The 27,134-nt window shown below is 34.6% G+C and overlaps 1 long non-coding RNA gene across 1 annotated transcript in view; it reads left to right on the top strand.

Moving 5' to 3' along the window:
• The window catches only part of LOC141496105 (uncharacterized), a 98,665-nt gene extending 73,505 nt beyond the window's left edge, over nt 1–25,160 (top strand). The window contains exon 7 of the long non-coding RNA XR_012470934.1: nt 24,827–25,160. This is a non-coding gene — a long non-coding RNA (uncharacterized LOC141496105). The remainder of the gene's footprint in view (nt 1–24,826) is intronic.
• Nucleotides 25,161–27,134: the final 1,974 nt, after the last annotated feature.

The following is a 27,134-nucleotide window of genomic DNA, read 5'->3' on the forward strand; positions in this document are numbered from 1 at the left end:
CATAACTCTTGACAACTCTCATTTATTATTAATTGTGTTATAGAAGGAAAAAGATCTATTCATTCATCAGGAAAACTAATTTAAAAATTTTAAAGTCAAGTTTAAAAATGTCTTTGATATGCTGGGTGTATTGAAGCTCCTTTGGAAGCAACTATCACATTTTGAAACACTATATGGATTCTGGTGCCTTTAGGATTAATTGCTCATTAGGAAAATATCATGGGAGGATTAATAAAAAATTAATGTTATTAATTTTTCTTTTTAAATTTCCATATATATGTATATATATATATATATTATCTGATGAGTATGCTTCCTAAAAATATAGCAATAACTATTTTAGTGAAGATACAACCAAATATATCATTGTTAAATTCCTCAAAAAGAAATTTGAATTTCTGGTTTGTTCTTGTGATTTGATAGTCTGTTATACATTGAACTGGAATTTTATTGAACCCAAAATTGCAAGTCAGAAATAAGCTGTTTTGTGTTTTTTTTTTTTTTTTGCTTTTTGCAAGCAATGGGGTTAAGTGACTTGCCCAAGGTCACACAACTAGGCAATTATAAAGTGTCTGAGGTCGGATTTGAACTCAGGTCCTCCTGACTCCAGGGCTGGTATTTTATCTACCCTGTAGCCAGTGAAAGAATGGATAGAGTGCCAGGCTGAGAGTCAGGTAAAACTCATTTTCATGAGTTCAAATCTCCTCTCAGACATTTACTTGTAGTGTGACTCAGGATTAGTCACTTAACCCTGTTTGTCTCAGTTTCCTGATCTGTAAAATAACCTGGAGAAGGAAATGGTAAACCATTCTAGTTTCTTTGCCAAGAAAACCTTGAAAGGGGTTATGAAAAGTTAGACACAGTTAAAAAAGACTAGCAACAATTACATTAATAATTCCTTGAGAACAAATGAAACATTTTTTAATTCATTTTGTATCATCCTGTAGAAACAGGAAAGTATATCTCACATTAACTCAAAACATGAGGAGGAAAAAGGACACAATGTTTAGGGGGACGTCTTAGAGTAATTGAGATGATGATAACAAAATATGGAGAAAAGGTTCAACTACTTACCTCCTTTTTGTCTGTCTTCTCTGATAAGGAAAATAACATGTACACAGAAAAGGACAAAACAAAAATGCTGAATAGGAATTTGGATCCTAAGATAGGTAGGAAGCTAGAAAGGGAGTGCCTAGCTAGTAGTTGTCCTTTGTAATTGAAGAGGGACCATGCCCTCATATATATGAGTGCACATTATGTTTAGCAGAGTGAGGGGTATGTTCTGCAAAGACATCCTTCTCACTGCCTTTTCCATAGCTGGTGTCACTCCATCGGTCTTATTTGATGGGAAACAGGCCTTCTGGTGATGTTTGGATGCTGTGGGTATCCTTGACTTTTTGAATGTGGGTTCCTTCCATAACAGCAAGGTCACTCCAATAACAGTGGACTGTGACAATGCCTAGCTACCCCTGATGAGTTAAATTCCCATTGCCCAGAGCAGCTACATTCCAGGGTCCTGTTGCTGTGATCTTTGAAAGCTCATGAAAAATAGGAGTGGTATCAGAGGACTGGTATAGAGTAAATTGCCAGATTTTTCCAAAAAGAGAAGAAATAGGGAATGAGGGAAGATGGCAGAATAAGTCAGATCCTAGTTTATCAGCAATGTTGCTGTTTGTTGAACTCAGGTAGATCTAAGTCAAGATTATACCCTTTCTCACCGCCCCCCCTTTTTTTAGATTTTGCAAGGCAATGGGGTTGAGTGGCTTGCCCAAGGCCACACAGCTAGGTAATCATTAAGTGTCTGAGGTCGGATTTGAACCCAGATACGCCTGACTCCAAGGTCAGTGCTCTATCCACTACACCACCTAGCCACCCCTCACCCCTTTTTTTTGAGCCTTTGGACTGTGACTCTTTCTTCCCAGTCCCTTGGATCTCCCTCCTTTGGAGGAAGGGTTTTTCCAGCTATTCAGTTATCCAAACCACTTCTGCTAAGCCATTTGCCTAGGGAAAACCCAGTAAATACATTTTCTTTGCCCTGAGGAGTAAAAAAAACCAAATAACCCCCACCCCATCTCCCCAATTCCAAGTGCCAGTTAGAAACCTCTCTTTCTGTTTTCCTTTCAAGAGTTTTTCATTTCTTCTCTCAGTGTTACATATAGTTCCACCAGTTTATTGATGAGGTTGGTGAATAGCATTTTCCTTTTATTTAGCTCGAGATGAAGAAAAATTTAAATACACAAGCTATTGCTATAACAGCATGACTCCCAGATTCCAACACCTCATATGCACAGGTATTAGGTCAGATATGTACATATTACATTTTTTTAATAAGAAGATAATCAGAAGTATTATCTGAAATAATATGCTATCAGCCTCAGGTCTGTCTGTAGTCTGTCTATAGTCTGTCTGTCTGTCTCTGTCTCTCTTTGTTAGCACTGATATGTTGAGTATGTAGCATTTCAAAAGATCTGTGATTTTAACACACACACACACACACACACACACACACACACACACACACACACCAACAGACTGCTTTAGGAACTATAGATGAGATGGATTCCAGTTGTCCATCCTGGGCTGTGACCCAGTCTGACTCTACCCTTTTACCCCTTATCAGGGGAGGGGAGAGAATGATACTTAGTATTCTTGAAGTGGGCTTCTATGAAGATGGGAGAAGGAGACCAGCAGTGCAGAACTGATCCATATGGAAGGTAGTCCTTGCAGGGTTCTTCAAAGTTGCAAATTATGTTGAATTGAATTAAATTAGAAGTGAAAATCACCTTGGGAAGCACAATTCAATAATCAGTCAACCAAATCATAAAGCACTTTATTGCTAGATGTTTAATAATGAATCTATTCCTCATTCCATTTTCTGTTATTTTCCTTGGTTTCTGCAGTCTCAGCTCCTGACTATGGAACTTGTGTGCTTGAATAACTTTGGTAATATTTGTATGAATTGTTCCTGCAAAACACAGGATAAGTAACTTTAGATTAGTTGGTTATTTTTCCAGTTCTTTAAAAAGGGACCAATGAAAGGATTCATTTCATTTTTTTTTTTAGATTTCTTTTTGCAAGGCAATGGGGTTAAGTGTCTTGCCCAAGGCCACACAGCTAGGTAATTATTAAATGTCTGAGGTCACATTTGAACTCAGGTACTCCTGAATCCAGGGCCGGTGCTCTATCCACTGTGCCACCTAGCTGCTCCCAAAGGGATTCATTTCTTTTCATTACAAATTATGTATTATCTTTTTATTTTTTAGTAACTAATCATTTAGAAGCTAGGGTGGGCGATGGATAAACAATCATTCTTGAAGCCAGGAAGACCTGGGTACAAGTATCTGAAGTTTGCTTAATGTGGAATCCTGGGCAAATCATTTAACATCTTAATGCTATTGGCAACTCTCCAAGACTATAGGTTGCAGAGAAAGTGCCAACATGGCAATAGTATAGAGGAAATTTCTCTACCCTACATGAGATCATTTTGCACATCAATATTGGAAACATAGAAGCTGAACCAGATACCTTCATGATTCAAATCAGAAAAAGACTTTTGCTGTAATAATCTGAGTTTTCCTGGTTAAAATTTATTCTTCTGTGAGCACCGGGTAACAAGGTGCAGTTGAAAACACTACTGGTTCTGAATTCAGAGAACAGCGTTCCAATCTCTTCTCATGCTTACCATCTGTGTTAATTTGGGAATGTTAATTAAGTTCCTTGGGTCTCAGTTTCCTTCTCTGTAATGTCCTTAGAATACAATGAACTGACTTTATTCTTCGCCTTGCTAGAAAGCCTCCAGGGTGGGATTGGGTTTATACTACAGGTGAATCAACTAATTTAATTAATTCACACTTTTCCTCCTCAACCTACCCCAACATTCAGTCAATTCAGCATGACCAAGAATAAACTGATTGGTTGAATCATAAAGATAGAACTGGTGGAGTTTAACAATGTTGAAGAATAAATAATTCAGATAATTGTTAGGAAATTCTCAGGGTTTTTTTGGTATGAATGAGAAACTATATACTTTCATTTTCTTGTAATTTGATACTATTTTATGTGTTATGTACTTGAAATTCTATTTAAAAACAATATCCTTAGAGAGTTAATACATTTATTAATTCTTCGACATAAGATCTTTAGATCATAGGAATATTATAATTTAAAAATGGAAGGCTTCAAAGCCCATCCCATTATTAGTACATCTCTAGTTCTGTAGACGAGGAAGCTAATAACCCAGAGAGATTAATAATTTATCTATTGTCATATGGACTGTGTGTAATAATGCTGGGATTTGAACACAGAATCTTTGATTTCAGAGTTTGTGCTCTTTCCATTGTATTAAAAAAGTTACATGGGAATTCTGGATACTTAGGGTAGGAAGACACACTGGGAGGGAGATAGATGCAGGGAGAATAGCAGATTGTTTTATAGATAAAGGAACAATTTTTATATTCCTTGGTCTCCATTGCTATCTTTTTACCTGCTACTCTTTCAATGATATTTCTCTTTCTGAGGTTTAGTTACTTGGTTTTTAACATGTGTCAAACTGCTCAGCCCTAGTAAGGTCAAAGAAATGGGAAGAGTGACCTTTAGTGTATAGTTTTACTATACAAGCAAACAGATTTTTAACTCTGAGAAAGAATAAGGCACCCTCAAGAGATTTAATCTTGGTTTGAACATATTATTCTTTGCCTCACTTTGATGCATAGGAATTTCCATATAAAGGTATTGTAAAGCTTAACATTATTCTCATGCAGCTGCATTAAAACAGAGATTTTCTAAAATGGTTGTGGGAAAAAATTGGGTCATTTTGACGATTCTGCACAAAGCGGAAAAATTAAATTAGAGGAAAATGTGTTTGTTTTCACTCTTCCTTGACATTGAGGGAACAATGGATACCATTGTAACTGGCAGGAAGAAGACTGTAATTTGAGTTGCATTGTGTAATTGCCTAAATAAGGTCCATTTTAAATTAAAATTCTAGTTATACACACTATGTACAACTCTCTATGCCAGGTCTCACTTCAAGAAGTACTGAATCTCTCTTGGGGCTTTGCCATATGATTAATGTCTATTGAGACCCCAGTTGTAGGGGTTCAATAATTCAATAACCTGAAAGGTAATGTTGAACTGTTCTGAAGTGACAAGATTCTGAGGAGGCAAACTTTGTGATTGTCTGAAGTCTTGAGTCCTTCCAGCACGTGGATTCCCTGGGAATTTTCTTAAAACCTACTGACCACATTGTTCCTGCTTGTTTTAACAAAAGAAACTCATTTTGGAGAAATCAATGCAGCCTAGAAGTGTTGTTATTCCAAAGGCATTACAGGACTCTTGTTTTTTACTGATAAAACTATAAAACTTTCCTTGTTACCCACTGGCTAACAAATGAAGCCTAAACTCCTTTATCAATCTATTGCAGTCAAACAGATAATTAGCCTCTGTAAAGACAGCTGGGGGGATAGAGCTCCAGGCCTGTAGTTAGGAAGACTCATCTTCCTGAGGATAAATCTTCAAGTGATTCTGGGCATTATGATTTAACCTGGTTTGCCTTAATTCCTCATCTATAAAATGAATTGGAGAGGAAATGGCAAATCACTCTAATAACTGCCAGAAAAACCTCAAATAGGGTCCTGAAAAGTAGGCTATTTCTGAAATGATTGAGCAACAAGTAAAGAATTACATAGTACACAGGTTTGAGTGAGGCAGGAGTGGGTTAATAAATGTTTAACAACAGAATTGCTAAAAAAAAGTTTCTAAAATTTAGACAAATCAGCAAAACAAAAAAAATCAAGCTTTGTGTTGCTTATTTCTTCACTAGTGATCTGAGCAGTCTCCAGAGCTCTCCTGTAGGATGTCCTTGGTCCACAAATAGGTATTGAGTTTTTCCTTTGGGATGTGATTTTCATGAAATGTTTCTGGGTGCTATATTTATGCAAATCAACCAGGTGGTGTTTGAAAACTGAGCTATACCAGCTGACTACAAACTGAGCAGATACATTCAGTGTTTCCCAGCTTCTATATACTAGATACTTGGCTATAGATTAATTTCTTAAATGATAACTTTCTATAATTACTTTCACAGACTTTGGTTCTTCCCTTTTGTTGTTGTGGTTTTTTGTTTTCAAAGAAGACCAATGACATCATGAATGAGTGATGTCTCAACTTGCCCATGAATTAAGTTGAAGTGAGGCAGAGTTGCCCAGTGGTAAGACAAAAATCAGGACACCTGGCAATAGCCCAGAATGCAGTGGATGACCTTGATATTTTTGATATCTGACCAAGTTCTATGCCTTGTCTAGAGTCTGCTTCAGTCACCTTCATGACCATTGGAACAAATTGTTCTGATTTGCCCAATCAGATGACGTCTTCACCTACTGGACCCTAACTTTAACATTAAGCAATGTCGAAGTCTGTTGGCTATCCTCAATTTGATTTAGACTATTCAACTGGCATTTTTCTTTCATCTCTAATTCTGTTAATAAATTTCAATATTTTTGATCTTTTGTTTTTCTAATTTTGTTAGAATTTTATCAAGTTATAATTTTATAAAGTTTCATTTTGATAACTTGACACGTATAGCAGTAAAAGTATAAATTAATTTTGGTGTTATTGTTATTTTTGCATTGAATATTCTAGCTATTTAAGTTTTTCTTTAGGATTGATTCTATACAATTGTTTTGTGTGGTTTTTTAAATTGAGCTCGAGATTCTTTATACATTTATTTGGAGTGAGATTTCCTTTTCTATCACTGACTTTTGGATTTTACTATTTTTATATAAAAATATGCTTAATTTTTTAAGATTTATTTTATAACCTGTCAACATTGCTGAACTTATTGTCTCAGATAAGTTGCTGATTGCCTGGGATTTTCTAAGTAACCCAGCATATCATCAACAAATAGGGATATTTTTATCTTCTCTTTACCCATCTTTATACTTTTATTTTCTCTTATCTTATTGCTATTTTTAGCATTTCCAGAAATAAGTAAGTAAAATAATAGTGGGGAAAGTTGGAATCCTTGATTTATTTTTATATTTAGTGGAAAAGTTTCAATTGCATGCTGATCGCTTGTTTAGGGTTTTAGAAAGATATTTTCTATAATATTAAAATAGCTCTATGATTATACTTGGTAGGGTTTTCAGCATGCTGAATTTTTTCTAAATCTTTTTTCATTTATTGATATAATCATGTCATTTTTAATATTTTATTTTCAGTATGTATACATTGATTGTTTTTCTGATATTAAACCATTTTTGCATCCTTGGAACTAATTGAACTTGGCAATAATGAATGATTTTTTAAGATATATTTCTACCATCTGTTTGATAGGTTTTTTTAAATTTGAGAATCAATATTTATTAAAGATACTGGTCTATAGTATCTCTTCTGTGCTTTATCATCTCCTGGTTTAGACATTAGGACTACATGTGTTTCCTATAAGAAATCTGTTAGGATAGTTGATAATTCAGCTTTTGATAATAACTTGTATAGTATGGTTCTTTTCAAAGAACTAGTCTATTTTTTGTATTATTTCTACAGGTTTTTTTTTAAAGTTTCTAGTTTATTTTGCTTCTAATGCTTAAATGTCTTCTCTTGTACTTACTTACTCAAATTGCATATGCAATTCACTAAACCAGTCACTAAATTTTTAATTGTTCCTACGATTCGTTCTTTGACTCACTTATTAAGGGTATTGTTTGGGTCTATGCCTTTAGTTTGCAGGTCTTGAACTAAGGACTATTTTTATTGCATCATGGTCTGAAAAGGATACATTTTACTGTTTCTGCTTTAAATTTCTTTGGGTATTATCTCTATATCTTAATACATGGTTATTTTTTGGTAAGATTTGTAAAATTTCTTTGTGGTCAAATTTAGCAGTCAAATTTAGAAGCTATAAGTCTTTAGTTCTAGTTCATCTAGTAATTATTCTATATTTTCTCTTTTGTTTATCTTTTTATTAGACATATCCAAAACAGAGAAAAGGACATTTAAATTTCCTGTCACTATTGTGTTATAATACATGACTTCTTGTTGCTCATTTGTTCCCTTTCTGAATTTGGGTTACTAAAGGTTTTGGAGCATATAACTTTAATATTAATATTGGTTTCTTGTCTATAGTTTCTTTTAGCACAATGTAGCTTCCTTTATTTTAATGCTTTGAATATTTATTTTTAGTTTGTATGGTAGCATGACTAGAATTCCTGCTTTTTGGATTCCCTTGATGTATGGTAAATTTTTTTTTTTTTGCCCTAGCTTCTCACTTTTATTCGGCATTTTTTTTCAGATATGTTTTTTCATTAAGCATTATATTGTGGGGTTTTTGTTTTCTTATTTAATCTGTGTTTTAATCTAATTTTATTGGATTATTTAATCTATTAGCATTTAAAGTCATGAAAGTTAGGTTTTTATCTTCCTCCATTTGTTTCTAATATTTATTTTCTAAATTTTACTCTCTTCCTCTTTGTACACAATATTATGTTTCTTCAGTCAGTATAATCTTTTAGAAGGCAACCCTGTTCCCCCCTGGCCCTTTCCTTCTTCCCTTCAAGCATTCCCTGTATAGTTTGTTATTCCTTTCTACAGTTTTGGAGTTTTGCTTATATGTTCCTTTTCCCTCTTTTGATTTCATTTAGTTACTTAATTCTTCCCCTCTTTTCCTTCTATCTCTCAAGTAGACTCCTTTTCTTGCTTAGCTTATCTTATTAATTTCTTAAAATATCATTTCCCCACACTTTTAAAAAAAAGGATTTATTTCTATTATTTTGTTATTTATCTTTTCTCTTTTTTTCTTTTATACTTTTATTCTCTGAACAATGACATTTATATTTATTTATCCATCCCTTCTTTAGTCCCTGTGTATTCATGGAACTAAAGCTTCCAAAGTATCAACTGTGGTTTCCTGCTAAAATGATTTTCATTTCTTTTTTTGTCTAGAAGATATTGCTTTAGTTCTATTTTTTTTTCTGCTGAGCTTCACTCTTAGGTGAAGCTATTATGAAGTTATTATCACCTATCCTTCTTGTAGGTGCTAAAATGGATATGTTCCATGATAGCAATTTCCCTATGTTCCTAATTATGCATTATTTCATTATTAATCTTTATCCTTTCTGTGCATTTTCCTCCATTTCTCTCAAAATTTCCTTCAGATATCTATGTCCTCTCACTCTTTTGTGTACTAGTTCCATTCCTTTTCTCCTGTGTAGGATGAATGATCTCTCTGAATATCAAATTTCTGCAGATAATATCTATTGTTTTAATCTTCAGGTCTACCAGCTATGATTATCTGAGCATTCACATAACACTAAAGATTTTGGGATTGTGTAAGAACTGTATTGAATGCTCTATCCACTGCGCCACCTAGCCACCCCGACTACTATGTTTTTTGAAAAGAAAACAGGAAAATGAATCCAGGCTCTGGTCTATCTTGCTAGGAGATAAGGATTTTAATGGAATTACTTGTATAGTACAGAACTTAGGTGAAGGTAAAATTTGATAGTCTTAGCAGTAGTTTCACATTTAAATGTTTTAAATTTCAGTCTTCCAGTAAAGTGTGAGTTTGTCAAGTTTGAAGTTTTTTTTTGTCAATGCATGCTTTTGAGACTTTTTTTGTTCTTTTAAGTATTACTTTCATGTAAGCTGATTAACTGATTTAGGGTTGCTCTTAGAATCAATCAGGGGGAGCTGCTAGGTCAAGCAGTGGATAGAGCATCAGCCCTGGATTCAGGAGGACCTGAGTTCAAATCCAACCTAAGACACTTAAAAAAATTACCTAGCTGTATGATCTTGGGCAGGTCACTTAACCCCAAGAAAACCCAAAGGAAAAAAGAATCAGTCAGGGATTCTGTAGATAGAACCTTCAGTTTGACACTGAAAGCCTTCCATAATATGGTTTCCACTTAACATTTCACTCATTCATTTTATTCTCCTTTACTTCCTTTTCATTACACTTAAATTCATATACCACCTAGGTCAAGGAATTAGACTTAGAGATAGTTCCTTATACTCAAGATTTCTTCTCTCACCTCTGCAACTTTACATAAATGGTTTCAATGATATCTTCCTTCCTTACCACCTGCAACCTTTTTTTCAAAGTGTAGTCAGTTGCTACAGGAAACATAGTAAGTGTATAATGATTAAGTTAATTGTTTGATGACCACTGTTGCTAGTTTGCTCTGCTTCTTACAATATTTTCCATTAATTTATGCATTTTATTTATTTAATTATAATTGCATTTATTCCTCTTCCCCATCCCAGTAGAATATAATCTCTTTTAGAGTAGTATGGGGAGGCAGGAGTAGCCTTGTTTAGCTCTGCCTACTGGTTTCTTCTGATAACTCATATTTGTCTTCTTGCTCAAAAATGCTTCCTGTTGAGTTTTCAGAATGCTTAATTTTATTAGACTTATTTTACAATATTTCAAAACATTTTCCTTGTAATTTAAAATTTCCTTGTAATTAAAAAATGATTAGTATTTGCATATCAAATGCCTTTCTTTACAATAATATATGGGAGCAGAAGTAAAAGTATTATTTCCCACACTTTATAGAAATATTTGATGTGGGGATCAAAGACTTTATGATGTATGGAGTCAATACCTGTCTTCATTGCACATGGTATGGGCTCCTAAGCTAGAACTAGGCAATAATAATGAGGAGTGACGGAGAAGATATTTAACTACATAAAACCAAGTAGAGTTGTTTCTGGACTTCACTTAATTTCTTGGTCTAAATGGGCAAGTGGGGTTAGAATGAAGATTATAAAGTCTTCACTAACAACTGTTCTAACTTCATCCATGCTGTAGACATTTCCCAATTGATGCTGTCGGTTTGTTTCATGTTGTTCCCATTCATATTATTTTCTGTTTTATAATGAATTTGCTCATCTTACAGGGAAATATCTGAAATTTCCCAAATCATTGGTTATCAGTAATTATTTCTTTCAGTCTTGTCTCTTTATGCAGAAGAATAAAAAGCTTGTGAACAGAGAAGGAACTCTCAGAGGAGCTTTTTAGATGTGAAGTGGATTATTCTAGGAATGCTACAAATTTTAATTCAGTCACTATCTATTTAGCTATGGAGCGCTTGTCAAATTACCTGAACTCTGTGGACTGAAGTTTCCTCATTTGCTAATTAGGAGTGTGGGGAAACTCACTTAACTACTTTGGGACTTAGTTTCTTCATTTATATAATGATGTTGTTGAACTATATCAACTTAAAGATTCCTTCCAACTCTAACAATCTGTTTATCTATTGCTAGAGTAAATAGAGTAAGTATATATAGAAATGATTAAAAGACTAATATATCTGGTGTACCAAACAAATTTTAATTCAGTCACTATCTATTTAGCTATGGAGTCCTTATCAAATTACCTGAACTCTGTAGACTGAAGTTTCCTCATTTGTTAATGAGGATTATTGATAGCTTTTCTTCCAATAATTCACAAGATCATTGCAGGGAAAATATTTTCTAAAGCACTATGTAAATGTTATAAAAATATTCTTTATCCTATGATTCAATTTCCCTATTTGTAAAACAGGAAAACATAGTGAAAAGTAAATTTGACTTACTCAAAAGAATCACTGTAAAGATGGATAAATGTATATGTGCAAAGATTAGTGAAATGGTTTCATATTAACCAAAGTGATTTAATAACTTGACATCTTCTTACACCCTGGAGGAAGATTTATGTTGATCATTTTACCCATTAGCTCAATCCTGCTCTTTGCTGATTTCTCATTGTCACTTTGACTATTATCTGAATTGTAGATTTCTACATTCATCCAACTATCTGCATTCACAATCATTACTTGGACATTTCAATTTTGCATTTGTTTTTGATATGTTCCCTAGGGGTATTAAGACAATAATAAAATGAAATGGAAATAGGAAATAATCTCATTAAAATAGGAATGCTGGATACTTGACTCATATGGTTCCCAGTGGGGGTATGGGTCACAGTTACTTGAACCTATCTATATTACTAAAATACTAGAAATGGAATGTTGTAGTATAATATTGACTTTTGCCAAGTTCATGAGTTTTTCAATTATAAAATCCTTTCTTTTGCCTTAAATCATTTTAGATTTTGAAAGAGACTTAAAATACTATTGAGAATATCTTCTTACTTTATATGTAGAAAATCTAAAGGTCAGGGAAGAGGAAGACCTTGCCTAAGGTCATAGAATGGGTTAGTGGGAGTTCTGAGACTGAAGCTCAGGTTTTTTAATTTTTTAATTCCCCCCCAGCTTGTTGACTAGGGTGAAATTGGAATAGTAGAGCAAGGATAAGAAAAGTTAAGATAGATATAGGGAATTATAGATGAACATATTAGATATATGCTTTCTCTATATAAAATCTATCTGGTGTGTATTTTATATATATATATATGTATATATGTATAATATTATATATAATATTACATATAATATATGTATATATATATTTTCCATTCCACCTCTAAAACTAGATTTAATGTTAAAAGAGAAGGAAAATAGGATCTGAAAGATTTGAAAATTAACGTGCTCAAACACACATATATGTATATATTCTAAGTAGTATGTGTGCATTAATGTATACAATTTGAATACATTTGTCCAACATTCAAAACTCTTTTCAATCTTATATCATTTACCTTTTGAACATTAACTTATATCACATCCCTCCATGAACTTCATGGTCCAGCCAAGCAAGATATTAAATATATTTTTTCTCATGTCTTATATATTTGCTCATATTAATTCCTATATCAGAAATGTCTCCTTTCCTTCTTTTTACCTTTGGAATTTCAGTCCATCTTTTAAAATCACTTTTCCCTGGAAATATTTCCAAATTCCCAATAATGATTGGACTTAGTCTTCATATAGAACTGTTATTCACTATTCTGAGGTCTTTATAGTGTAATATTATGGAATATAGATATCAGTATTTATATCTTATACTTCTACTAGTTCTTTTTTTTTTAAGGTTTTTGCAAGGCAGACAGGGTTAAGTGGCTTGCCCAAGGCCACACAGCTAGGTAATTATTAAGTGTCTGAGGTTGGATTTGAACTCAGGTACTCCTGACTCCAGGGCCAGTGCTTTATCCACTATGCCACTTAGCCGCCCCTTCTACTAGTTCTAAACTCCATGAGAACTGTCAAAACTAAAGCATTGAGCCTAAGGCTAGGCATTAAACATTACTTTAATAAATTCTTGATGAATGAAGGACTAATTAAATATGGAATATGAAAAAGGACTAATTGTACAAGACAAAAAAAGTGGAGGTTTTTGAATACCAGAAAACGTTGTTGATTCTTTATTCAGTAGGCATAGGAAAGTATATAGGATTTTTGAATACAGGGATAAGGTGATTATAGAGATGAAATATTAACATTATATGGTCAAGATTTTGAAGGATAAATTGCAAAGAAGTTCCAATGGGGCTTAGTGAAAAGAGTTCTTTCATGAACCAGCTTTGGGAGTGTGGGAAACTCACTAATTGTTTTGGGACTTAGTTTCTTCATTTGTATAATGATGTTGTTGGACTAGATCAACTTAAAGATTCCTTCCAACTCTAACAATCTGTACATCTATTGGTAGAGTAAGTAGAGCAGTTTATGAGATTATTGCAATAGTTCAGTGAGATGAATGAGTGTGGGAACCGAGGTAGTTAACAATGGGAGTTGAAAGGAAGAGATGGATGCAATTGCTGTTGTGGAGGCAGAATCCTAAGGACCTGATTAATGACTGGGTGTTTGTGTTTGAAGAGGGGGAAGTGAAGGTTTAGGAAAAGTTGAAGATGATTTTGTAAGTCTGGTTGATTGGGAAGATGGTCATGACATCAAAGAAAAAGAAAGTTGAGAGAGGGACAGGTCCAGAGAGATAAGGATTGAATCAGTTCTTTTCTTTTCTTTTCTATTTTATTTTGAAATTAATAAACCAGAAAAGTGTAGACTTCCATATAGAAAGTAGAACAGGAAAGGATTATATGTGCAAATGTGAATCACTATTATACAGTTTGATTTTTAAGAAAAGTATGTAATAAATTTGACATACTATTTTCAGGATAGCTTGTTTCTTTATGATCTTTCTTCATATCTCTTTTATTCATTTATGCATTTCTTGAATGATCCTCTTTTCTTTCTTCTTTTCTTTCTTTTTGTCATCCCTAATACCAGCTCCTCTTGCCCCTTCCAAATTAAAAAAAAAATTAGGTAAGCAAAACAAATCTACAGATTTGCTATGTTTAGAAATTTATGGCTCATATTATTCTTGAATCTTTCACTCCTCTCTCCTGTATTAGTCCCTGGAGCTGTGGTTGGTCATCTTTGATCAAAGTTCTCAAACATTTAAAGTGGTTTTTCTTTAGAATGTTATTGTTTCTGTGTAAATTGTTCTCCTGGTTCTGCTCACTTCATGCTAACATTTCATATAAATCTTCCCAGATTTCTTTTATGCCGGCCATCCCTTTTCTCATTTCTTGAGGCATAATAATATTCTATTGTATTCATATATTGCACTTGGCTCAATCATTTCCCAGTTGGTGGGAGCCCTCCTAGCTTCCAGCTCTTTGCTCCTACAAAAAAAAGCTATTAAAAAATGTTTTTTGTACATATAGCTCTCAGCCTTCTTTAATCTCTTTAGAGCATAGGATTAGTAGTGCTTTTGAGTATGAACAGTATAACTGAATTTTTGGGCATAGTTCCAAATGCCTTTCCAAACCATTTGGACCAATTCATAATATGCCTCTTTTCCTGAAGCCTTTGCCCCAGTTGTCCCCAGTTGTCATTTCCCTCAAGGACATGTACTGTCTTGCTTTCCTTCTTATAGCCTCAACATTTAGTTCAGTGGTTGGATTAAAATAACCACTTAAATGCTTTTTCATTTATACATTCATATTTGTGTTTGCACTAACTTTTCAATGATTGTGATAATTTACACTTAGGTAGCACTTTAGAATTTACATACTTCTCTTTTCACAACAATGTCTTGAGGTAATGAAGCTATTATCTCCATTTTGCAGATAAAGAAATTGAGTTCAGAGAAAGGAAGTGATTTGCCTATTGTCATGTTGGTACAATATCATGTATCAAGGGCTAGACTTGGATTCAGGAAGAAATGGATTCAAATCTGTGAATGCTGGGCAAATCATTTAACCTCACTGAGCCTTTGTTTCCTCATCTATAAAATCTTGGTTTCCAAATGAATAAATGAATGCAAAACTCTATGCAGTACTTCTTAGTTCTATATAAATGGGGACTATTATTAGTGTCTCAGTATTCTAATAATAATAATAATAATAATAATAGTAATACTAGTAATTAACATTTATATAGTACTTTAGATGGAAGAGACTTTGTGCAAAGTATTTTACACTTATTATCTCATTTGATTCTCAACAACTTTGGAAGGTAAGTGTTAATATTATCCAGTTTTGTATATGTGAGGAATCTGGGGGTGTTTGGGTTCCATAAGAATGTGAAGGGAGAATCGTTAGTTTACATTACAAAGACTGGGGTCTGCCTGTATTGTTGCTTATGGGCAGGTATGTGAGTTAAGATAAAAGATTTAGCCTCAATCTGATCAAAACCTGAGATTAGGCCAGGCCTGCCCCACCTAGTTCTGAGATTAACCTAGGATCTACTTCCTTTTCCTTTGTGCTTGCTCAAGGAGGTAGCTGTTCTTGCTCATTAGTATAATGAACTGGGCAGTGAAAATGTATGAGGACAAATTGTCAATTAGATTGGCACCCCAGCCAATGATTGGCATAAAGGGGGAGGAACAAAGCCTTTCAAAGTGCACCTAGCAGTTCCAGATGTCAGTGTCCCTTTCCCCTTGATAGAGGAGTGCCATTTATTAAGATGTCATAATTAAAAAAAATTTTTAATCACTCTGGACTAAATATTCACAAGCCATTTATGACAATATGCAAGGAAATTGAAGTAAATAGGGGGTTTCTGACTTGTCCAACATCATATGGCTAGTAAGTTTCTGAGTCCAGATTTACTATATCTTCCTGACTCAATAGTTCAACATTCTCATTGTTACAGGTTTATTTCTATAGTTGAGTAAGATTTAACTTCCTATAGAACATTTGTTAATTTTTTGGCATTTTTAAGGGGGGAAAGATCATACTTAAATCATGGAAGACTATTGATCATAATAACATTTCATTTCACACAGAATTAATGGAGTGGGAAGATAAGGGCTTTTGAAATTTTATTACAGAAATGACTGATGTTATCCATATTCTGCAGACACAATTCATTAAAACTGTAAAAAAAAAACCCAAACCCATGATGTTAGTTCAATTTCATTTGTTTCCTGGTTGACCCTGCACCAATGGCAAAGAAATTTCAAAGGAGCAGAGTTAAACATCAAAGGCAAACATTAATCCCTGGTCCATCAAATCATAAAAAAATACCAATGAAATGATCTCCAGGTGGCTGATAGTTTGATTGACTAGGTCAGCATTGGTGACCTGGAAGAAAATACAAGGAAATTGAAATCGATAAAAATTAACATTACTTTTTATGACAGAAAAGGACTCTCATCTGCTTTTGTTAAGAGATTACATTTGCTACCATTTCTCTGTACATATAATTGCATACTTTAGTCTTATAATTGTAACATCTACTTTTATGGATTCCCTTGACTCTATGATGATGCTATAGCTAATAAAAGCCTATATCTTATCTTGGATTGTGGGGAAAAACAAATGGGAAGAAAGTGTCATTTTAATGATAATGAGGGACATGAAAAAGAAAATCAGTTTCTTATAATCAAAATTATGTGATCCCTTAATATAAAAAAAAGCAAAATCCACATATCCTCCTTTGTTCCTACTCTCATGGTAGGCATTCTATTAGAATCAATTGATTTAAAAGGTATAGACTGACAAAACCCCAATGTTATGAATTCAGTTATATTTTCTAATGAGATTGCACATCATTAATCACAATAATAACTTATTATATTCAAATAATTGTGATGTGTCTTTCTGTTAGAAATTATTCATTAAACTAGGGCCCCTTTTTCTTAGCTCTTCTTATTTCCTTTTATGATTTCCCATTCCATTAAGCTAAGACCTGAATAGATTCATTGTCATTAAATATCTTTGTCCTGAATCAGAGAGATGTTATTTCTGCAAATTTTATGGAAGCTAAGTAAAGACTAAAATAACAATTTCAATGCATTGATGGCTTTGCAGATCCCTTTCAATTACTCTATATCCCCCAGGGGTCCTAGATTCACAGTTTGGGGGCCACTACTTTTCACTTAATAATTAATACTCTTTATAAGAACTTGGTGATTTAGAAGAGAAACTACTTGTACCAAATATAGTGCTGTTTTGGCATCATCAAGGAGATCAGGAAGCTGGTGATAAACATCTGCTAGATGGAGAGAATTCTCCCTCTCATCCTATCAATATACCTTCAAAGAGTTTTCTGTGACTTTGTGGACAGTAGGGGCCTATCTTTGACTGAAAGAAATTCACTTCCATCCTAAGGGCTTGTAGGGAGGTAGGGGCCAAAGTAAGAAATCAGAGCTGAGAAGGCAAATGGAATAGGATGCTCTGTCTGGGACTCTTCTGGATTGTGAAAGGGCTGACTGAATTCTGAATTCTCCAGCCTGAGGTTCCTGAGTCAGAGTTCCCTAGATCCCTTGTTTGATTGACTATCTATTGGTAAAACTATCTCTTTTGATTATCTTCGATAATGTTTCCTATCTCTTTCATTATATTAATTGTAATTGTTATACTTATAATCCTCTTAGGAATCATTAGTTTTTATTGTTGCTAGCTTTCTGTGACTTTATCTTTTTATTGATGACCTGAATGATTTAAATGAGGTCAGTGTAAACCAATCAATCAATAAATAAATATTTATTAAGTGTCTACTGTATTAGGAATTGGGGATACAACTAAAAATATTCCCTAATGAGGGGGATAACATATATACATATAAGTATTTACAAAGTAAATACAGAATAAATGTATGCATGATAAATGGGACCTTGATTTATGAATTTGAAATAAACTCTTTCACTTTGAGTTTTCCCCCTAATACAGTTTCCATATATTTTGGATCAGCATAAGAAATTAAATGGGAGTTTTGGGGGGAGTTTTGTAGAATTGCAGATGACATGTGAAGGTCAGCAGAAAACACAGAAAAGTTAGAAATGCATAAAATAGATGTAGATATCATCTAATGTGAATGCATTTTTATCTATTAATACTATAATAATTCAGACTTCTCTGTTTGAAGGAAGGGCAAAAAATTTATGCAGATTTTTATTTCATAGGGACACTATTCCCTTATCCCCTGTAATGTAGAAGGAATAACTGTACCCATCATTCTCTTTTATTAGCTAAGTGAGTCTTTCTTTGGTAGCCATGACAGAGAAATATAAACCCACTTGGAGTAAGAAATCAAGGTTTTCAGACTTCCCTTTATCCAACTTGACAGGAAAATTACAAGTAGGTAAGCATTTATGCTTTACAAGCTGATACGAATCGATAATTCCAACTGTGATGGTGTTTGGATATGAGTAACCTTCAATATTTAACCAATGAAGTACTCTGAAGAGGAGGAATCATCAAGAAATTATGTGGCAGGGAAGAGAAAAATGGGTTGGTAATGTGACAAGAACAAAGAATGACAGGCAGCTCCATTGCTATCTTTCTGAGGTTGGAAGAAATTATGAAAGGCCTCTAGCACATTGGGTGTGGGTGAATTCTTTAAGGCTAACTTTTGGGAGAATATGGGCAACAGTTATATGGGATGACCAGGAACAGATGAGTTGGGATATGGATTGTTGGAAGGAATTTCTAGGAGATCAAAGAGTTGTTTGAATTTGATGTATATTATGCCAATTCAAAGATAGTTGGCTCCTTGTTTGTTGCTAATAAGACTATGAAGGAGGAATTTTGAGTGAGGTGCCAATATAGCTGGGAACCTATTCTACTGCTCCTGTATCCTCCCTAACCTGGCTCATTGCTTGGTTATTGTCAGGACTCTGCCTTAGTTTCTTCATCTGTAAAATGAACTGGAGAAAGAAATGGCATACCACTCTAGTATTCTCCCCTCCCACTCCCCCTCCAAAAAATCCAACTGGAGTCATGGATAGTTGGAAATGACTGAAACAACTGGATGATGATGATGATGATGATGATGGTGATGATGAAAGCTCCTCTCTTATCAGGTTTTAACACTGGAGAATCTCTCTGGACATAGTTCAGAGATTTATAATTAAACAGAATCTCAGAGGTCATCCCTTGGCATAATAACTCTATTTAATGCTTTAATGTTAAAAATCACTTTATGAGTGATTTATAAACCCTTATAAGGTTTAAAACATGTGTTAGGGTATGTATTCTTTTCCTTAGTTTACAAATGAGGAAGCTCAGAACCTAAAGGGGTTAAATAATTTGCCTATAATTATACAGTTATTGGGACATGTCTGTGCCTCACTTTTATAATATGTTAAAAAAATGTTGGAATTGATTACTTCTACTGTCCTTTCTGGTTCTAAATTAATAAACCCAAGATCCCATGAAGGACAATGAGCTATTGTGCAAAGAACACTAGATTTTTTTTTGAGTGCTGGCTCTGTGCATCCAAACTACTTGTACTCGAGGCAGTTAATTTCCTTGAGCCTTAGTTTCCTTATTTTTATTTTTTATTTTTATTATTAGTTTTTTTTTTGCAAGGCAATGGGGTTAAGTGGCTTGCCTGAGGCCACACAACTAGGTGATTATTAAGTGTCTGGGGCCTGATTTGAACTCAGGTACTCCTGACTCCAGGGCTGGTGCTCTTATCCACTGTGCCACCTAGCCTCTCCCTTTCCTTATTTTTAAATGTGGATCATAACCACTTGCATTATCTGTCCCTATAGGATCATATGGGATGATAAGTATACAGTATAACACAAACTTTGAAATGTTATGTATATGTGTGATTTTTATTAAGTGTGGATAACTATTATTTTTATTAAATGTTTAGTATTGTTCTTATTGAGGAAATTCTAGTTTTTTCATCTACTCTTTAAAATCTCATTACTTATATAATTATTAGTTACCTGTAGCTTTGGGTAGGATGTTTTTTGCTATTTTTTTGAACTGTCTTTACCTTCAACTTGGGTTCTTTGCAATGATGAGCATTTGAATATGGAGCTGGGAGTATGAATTCCATTCGTCAGAAATAGAATGAATGCTATCTACACCTGGAAAAGGAAAGGGAATTAAAATGTTACTGACTTTTTTCTTTTTCCCTTTTTTTGTATAACTGGTTCAATTTCTTAGCAATAAAAATAAAAGGAGAATGTCAATAAGGAGTCATAGAGTGTCTGAACAGGAGAAATATTAGAACAAATGATTAAAGAAAAAAAAAACCTTTCAGTTAGACCCAGGAAATAACATGAAGCACCTAAATAACAGAATATCAGCTCCTAAATAATAGAATAAAAAGGACTAAAATGTCTTTGATAGGAAGAATGAATCATACTATAGAGATATAGAAATATATGCTATAGAAATATAATGGCCTTAGGAGCAGAAGTCTATCTATGAAGTGTGCCATTGAATGGAGAGGAATGGAACCTATAGGGAGGACAAAGTTCTTATCTCTTTTCTCTGTGATAATACAATGGGAGAGAATCATGCACAATATTTTCCAATTGCCAGTTGTCTCTTAAATAATTGAGCTATCTATGTAAATGCAATTCGTTATGGAAAGGGGAACACAGAGGACTAAGTAGCATAGGGGTGGCATTACATTTGATTTCTGTGGTATTTAAAGTCTAGGTGAGGTTTATATTGCTGAATTGGTCATACCATTCATGTAAGAATGTCCTTTCAAAGATCATCAATTATACCAATGTTGCTATAGCCAAAAATATTCAATACTTTGTGTTCAAAGTCTTTGGTTGGGCTTTTTTTTTTTTTAATATTAAGCCAGGCTGGTCCATTAGCAATACTTCAGTTCACTTCCAGGTCCTCACTTTTAGTGACAGGAGCCAATAGAACTTCCATTCCATTGTCTCAGCCACTGAGAGCCAGGGGTTACCATTATGAGATATTCCATCATTGCAGCAAGTGTTTCTAAAGTAGAATACAAGTTTCTTGAAAAGTGTTTTTCCTTTTATCTTGTTAGTCCTATAGTCAAGTATAGTAGGTTCTTAATAAGCAGTATCTAATCAAATTGGACTTTAGTGAGCCTAGGGCAATTCAGTAAAAAATAGTATATTAGTACCTTATTAGTATAGTACATTAAATATTAGCATATTTAGTATAAAATAGTATATTAGTAAAAACATTTTAGTATAAAAAGGATTTCTTGCAATCTAAAAGTCCTTTAATGTTTTTGAGATCTCTGTTTTGGAGTTTGAATTTTAAGGAGCTGTAGAAATCTATATGGTAAGCAAGACAGAGAGTGTTGGCTAGAATTAGGAAGACTAACCTTCCTAAGTTTAAATCTGACCTCAGACACTTATTATCTCTGTGATTCTGGGAAGGCCATTTAACTGTTTGCCTCATGTAAATAGTGAGTTAAAGAAGGATATGTTCTTTGCCAAGAAATCAGGTCATGAAGGGTTGAATAGGACTGAACAAAAACAACAGAAAACATGTATATTCATTGTCCTACATATAGTCCTTTAAACATTTTAAAAATTACTAAAGCCAGGTTAGCTTCACTCACCATACCAGAACCAACAAATTCTATCTGACTTTTTATTGGTTGGAAATGTTAACTTTCTACATCCTGCCTTTGGAAAATTGGGTCCTTATTATTTGACCCCAATCAATAGGGCTGGATCCTGCAAGGGTTTTTTCCCTTATTAAGAAAAATTAAATATGAACATTTATTAGAAATTATTGTGGGAAGACAGCAAAAAATATATTTGAGAGATTTTCTGAGAGCAACAGAATTGCTAGAAGGTGCTAAAAGATTATTAATTGAACTCTTAGTTTTCTTCATTAAATTCCAGATTAAATTAATCTTGTAGAAATACTTATTTCTCATTCCTTCAGATTCTATAGAGAACAATCAATTTCATGATACATCATTCTGTTTCTGGGCCAGGAATATTGATAGTTCTTAGTTTACTGAATGTAATTTCTATGTGTCTTCTGAAGAAAATGATATGTGATATTTAGGCTGAAAATTATGGCTGTGTGTTTTCAGTTCATCAACTCATCACTGAACAAGCATTTATTAAACATCAATTAAATTTCATTCAGTATTGCAGACTAGGGATACAAAAATGAGATAATGCCAATCCTCAAGGAGCTTACATCCTCTCCAGAGAGAGAAACTATTTATATAACATATCATCTTCCCAGGACTCAGTATTGCTATCTGGATTAGGTTTTTCACTTAAAGGTAAACAACCCCGCTCCCCAAAATGAGAACTGCTGAAAAACTGATCAATCTTCTTTCTTCTGAACTTGTATAGACTTCATTGTCCTGAACCTGTTTTCTAAGTAAGACACTATGCAAGAACCATGTGCTTGCTTCAAACTGCTATCAGGGTGATTTTCCTTCAGTAAAAGTCTAGTTATATCATCCCAATATTCACTGAATTCTTCTTCTTCTTCTTCTTCTTCTTCTTCTTCTTCTTCTTCTTCTTTTTTTTAGATTTTTGCAAGGCAAACAGGGTTAAGTGGCTTGCCCAAGGCCACACAGCTAGGTAATTATTAAGTGTCTGAGGTGGAATTTGAACTCAGGTCCTCCTGACTCCAGGGCCAGTGCTCTATCCACTGTGCCATTCAATGAATTCTTAATGACTCATTTTCTTCTCATTAGAATCAAGTATAAAGTCCTCTGTTTCCCTTCAAAATTTTTCATGTCTTGTTCCTTTTCTACCATTCCAAAGTCAATAAAGGTAACCAAAATTTTCATTTTCAATTGTTTCAATTACATGACAGACTCAACTTAATTTGTCTCTCCCGTCTTCTTAATCATCTGAATATTCCAGATGAAAATTATTTTTATGTCTGAGTTCTGTACATAATTATTTTCATCCTCTTCTTTTTTTGATATCCCAATGTACTCTTAATGGGATAATAACTCATGGAAATAGTCTATGCATAGTTAAGGATGAGAATAAGAATGTTAGTTTAATATATTCATCATGTCAGCAGTCTGGATTTTTCCATTCTTACTGACATCATCATAGTTCAATTCAATTATTCTTTTTCCCCTGGATAATTGCAATCATGGTTTTAAAGGTCCCTTATAGCTAGATGTCTGTGATCCTAATAGCCTGTCAGTGAGTATTCCTCCTGGGACATCTTTCCACTCCCCTTCATCCTTCATTTGAATGCCAGTTTAATCTGATCACCAGCTAGATTTGATGAGGAGCTCAGCATGGGGCAAGTCTAGCATTCTAAATAAAGAAGAGAAGACATTCAGTATCCCAGACAAACACAGATTCATACTTAAATTTCTGGAATTACAGAGATTATTTTTAGAATTTTTACTCAACTCTGTTTTAGTTCCCATGCTGCATACTAGTATCTCAGCTATTTTATTTTATTTTCTCTTCTGGAAGCAAACAGGGTTAAGTGGCTTAACCCAGGATTACAAACTAGTAGGAATCCAAGGTTGGATTTGAACTCAGTTCCTCTTGATTCCAGGGCTGGTATTCTATTCACTACATCACCTAGCTGCCCTTACTTCAACTATTTTTCCATGAGGATGACTGATGGAATCACAGATTTACAATTTGGAAGGCACCTCAGGGATCATCTAGTCTAGCCTCTTTATAGATGGGGATACTGAGGCTGGGGTCACAGGGAGGAAGTGACAGGGCCAGCACTTGCACACAGTTGTTCTGACTCCAAATCCAGAATTCTTTCTCCTCCAATATTCTTCTGTTTCTCTTTTTCTACTTAAGAGGATGGGATCATCAATTTAAAATGAGCAAGGATCTTAGAGGTCATCTTGTTCTGTTCCTTTATTTCACAGTTGAGAAGAATGAGGCTCATCAAGGTTATGGGATTTGTCCAAGGTCATGGGATTTGTCCAAGGTCATGGGAGTAGTAGGTTACAAAGCCAGGATTTTGGTGGCAATGAGATTTTTCTATCATTGTATAGAGAATGGGTCAGGAGATAGAAAGGTCAAATTCTAATGTAATTAAAATCGATCCCGCTGTCTGAGTAAATGCTGCTCAGCTCATTTCATTGCACTGAGAATCATTAGTGACTTTCCGTTGCCTAGAAAAATAATACTGATAGGATGTGGTGTGGCAGGATGGAGAGACCATTATGTTTGGCTTTTGGAATCATAGATAATTGCTTAAAATCCTTGCTCTGCTGCTCATTCTCTGTGTGATCTTAGAGGCAGCACATCACCTATTAGTCCTTAGTTTCCTCAGTTATTTAGGGCTTATTAGATGATTTTTTCAGTTCCAACTTATTTGAAATGATGATTATTGCACTCAAGGTCCACTATAATCTGCCTACCTTTCCAGTTTTATGTCTTTTTCATGGTTTTTTAGGTATTTTGCTCTAGCCACAATGGATCTTTACTCTGGCTTTTTTTCCTTCTCCATGCTTTTGCTTGGCCAGTTAGGTGGCATGATTGATAGAACACAGGACTTGGAATCAGGAAGACACTTATTTCTGAGTTCAAATCAGGCATCAGACACTTTTTAGCTATATGGATCTAGGCAAGTTGTTTAGCCCTTTTCATCGCAGTTCCTTATTTATAGAATGAGCTGGAGAAGGAAATAGCAATCCCTGCTTTAACTTTGCCAAGAGAACCCAGAACATACTTTTCTTCACCTGGATTTCTACCACCGTGCCCTGTTTTACATCTGTCTCTTTTGTTTTTCTTCTAGGTTGCATTCCAATAATCAGTCAGTCAAAAGCACTTGCTATCTACTTGGTACTGCATCTAAGTGGTGGCAATTCAAAGAAGGGGAAAATTATAAATACTAAAAACTGAAACTATTTCTTGACCTCAATCAGCATGCATTCTGAAGTCAGACAATGTTACTCTTCTATTAAAAAAACTTAAACTAAAAAAAAATCTCTGGAGATTCCGTTACATTTAAGATCAAAGAAATTCTTCTGTTTTGTACATTTAAAACCCTTCACTAAGAAAGGTAGAAGGAAAGAAGTTTCCAACCTCCATTTCTGAATTTATTACACATTGCTATCTTCTATGTCTCCTTACAAGCTAATCTAATGACTCTTATTATTCTAATTAAAAGTTTTACTATGGGAAAGTTTTTTTTCCTAATTCTAAGATTTTGTGATTCAACCTATTGTGAGAGGATAGAATGAGAATAATGGGTCAAGATTATAAAGAGGCAGACTAGAGTTGATGTAAGGAAACTTTTCTAACTGTTAGAGCTGTCTTCAAGGACATTGAACTGCTTTAAAAGGCAGGAGTGTTATTCTTTAGCAAAGGTTGTCAAGGAAAACTTGTCTAACTTTGGAAGGGATATAACAGACAGTATCAAAGGCTTTGACCAGATCTACAAATGCCGTATACATACCTCTGCTCTGTTTCTGGCACTTTTCCTGGAGGTGTTGGGCAGCAAATACCATATCAACTGTTCTTTGACCCTTTCTGAAGCCACATTGGCTCTCAGGGAGTAACCATCTTCCAGGTGAAGGATCTGCCTATTGCAAAGGACTCTGGCAAGAATATTACCAGTAATGACTAAAGAAGAAATAGCCCTGTGATTGTCACAGGACAATCTATTCTTTACCTTTATAGAGATGGACAATGGAGGCAACCTTGAATTCAAAATTTGGTTGTCCAGAGAAGTTCATCAGTATTGTCCATCGATCTCATGGCCACATGCTTGTCTGGGTTCTGGATAGTGGACAATGCTCTAAAGATTTCCCAGTCACCAATGGAGTGAAACAAGGATGTGGCCTTGTTCCTAAAATTTTAGCATGATGTTTTCAGCCATGTTATCAAATGCTTTCAGTGAGGATGAACCTGGCCTTAAGGTTAGCTACTGAACTGATGGCAAATTCTTCAACTTGAAAAGGTGACAAACCAAGTCCAAAGAGGAGGCAGTGTCAGTGTATGATCTTCTATTTGCAGATGATGGTGCCCTCAGTGCAGCCTCTAAAGCTGAGATGCAATAAAGTGTAGATCTATTCTCTGTTGCTTGTGCTCATTTTGATCTAAGTTAGCACCAAGAAAACATCAGTCAGCATCACACCATCCATATGTGGAACCATCAGTTATAGCAAATGGAGAAGTTGTGAATACTGTGGACAAGTTCACTTTCCTTGGCAGTCTCCATTTCAAGGAGGTCCACATTGACAATGAGGTTGACACACACATTGCCAGAGCTAGCTCAGCATTTGAGAGACTCTGAAAGAAAGCATGGGAGAGAAGAGGTATTAGACTGACTACCAAAATGAAGGTCTGTAGAGCTGTTGTGTTGACCTCATTGCTGTATGCCATGAAACCTTGATAGTCTACAGTGCCATGTCAGGAAATTGAATTGTTTCCATTTAAATTGTCTTAGGAAGATCTGAAGATCACCTGGCAGGAGAAGATACCAGACACTGAGGTCCTTTCTTAAGCTAAACTGTCAAACAGACATGTTGTTAGAATGCCAGACTTACACTTGCCAAAAAAAAAACAATAAAAAAAGAAACAAAACAAAACTATTGAAGAATTCACACAGAGTAAGCACTCACAAGGGGGTCAGAAGAAGTGCCACTGAGACACCCTGAAGGGCTCATTGAAGAACTTTAGAATTAGTTGCACAGCATGGGAGACACTGGACCAGGACTGCCCAGCATGGTGTGCCCTCATCAGTGAGGGTGCTACACTCTGCCATTTTGGCAGAATGGAAACAGCTCAAAGGAAATGTGATATATGTAAGTTTAGAGTACCCACCTCAGGTGTTCACATGAACTATTTGTATCCAACCTGTGGAACCAAGGAATGTTCCAAGATCATATTGTTGTGCTCAGTCACAGTGAGACACACTGTAATCTCAAACATAGCGATGTCATTTTTAGTCTTCTTCCATAGCAAAGGACAAGAACCAACCATGTGTTGAACCACATGACTCACAAGAATCTGTGATTTGGTTTTTTTTTTTGAATAATTCCTTCCTCTTTTGTGAGTTTTTCCTCTTTGTAAGATGGAAGCACCCTAAAAATGCCATG

Source organism: Macrotis lagotis, chromosome 8 (genome assembly GCF_037893015.1).
Source record: "Macrotis lagotis isolate mMagLag1 chromosome 8, bilby.v1.9.chrom.fasta, whole genome shotgun sequence".
NCBI classification, from domain to species: Eukaryota; Metazoa; Chordata; class Mammalia; order Peramelemorphia; family Peramelidae; genus Macrotis; species Macrotis lagotis.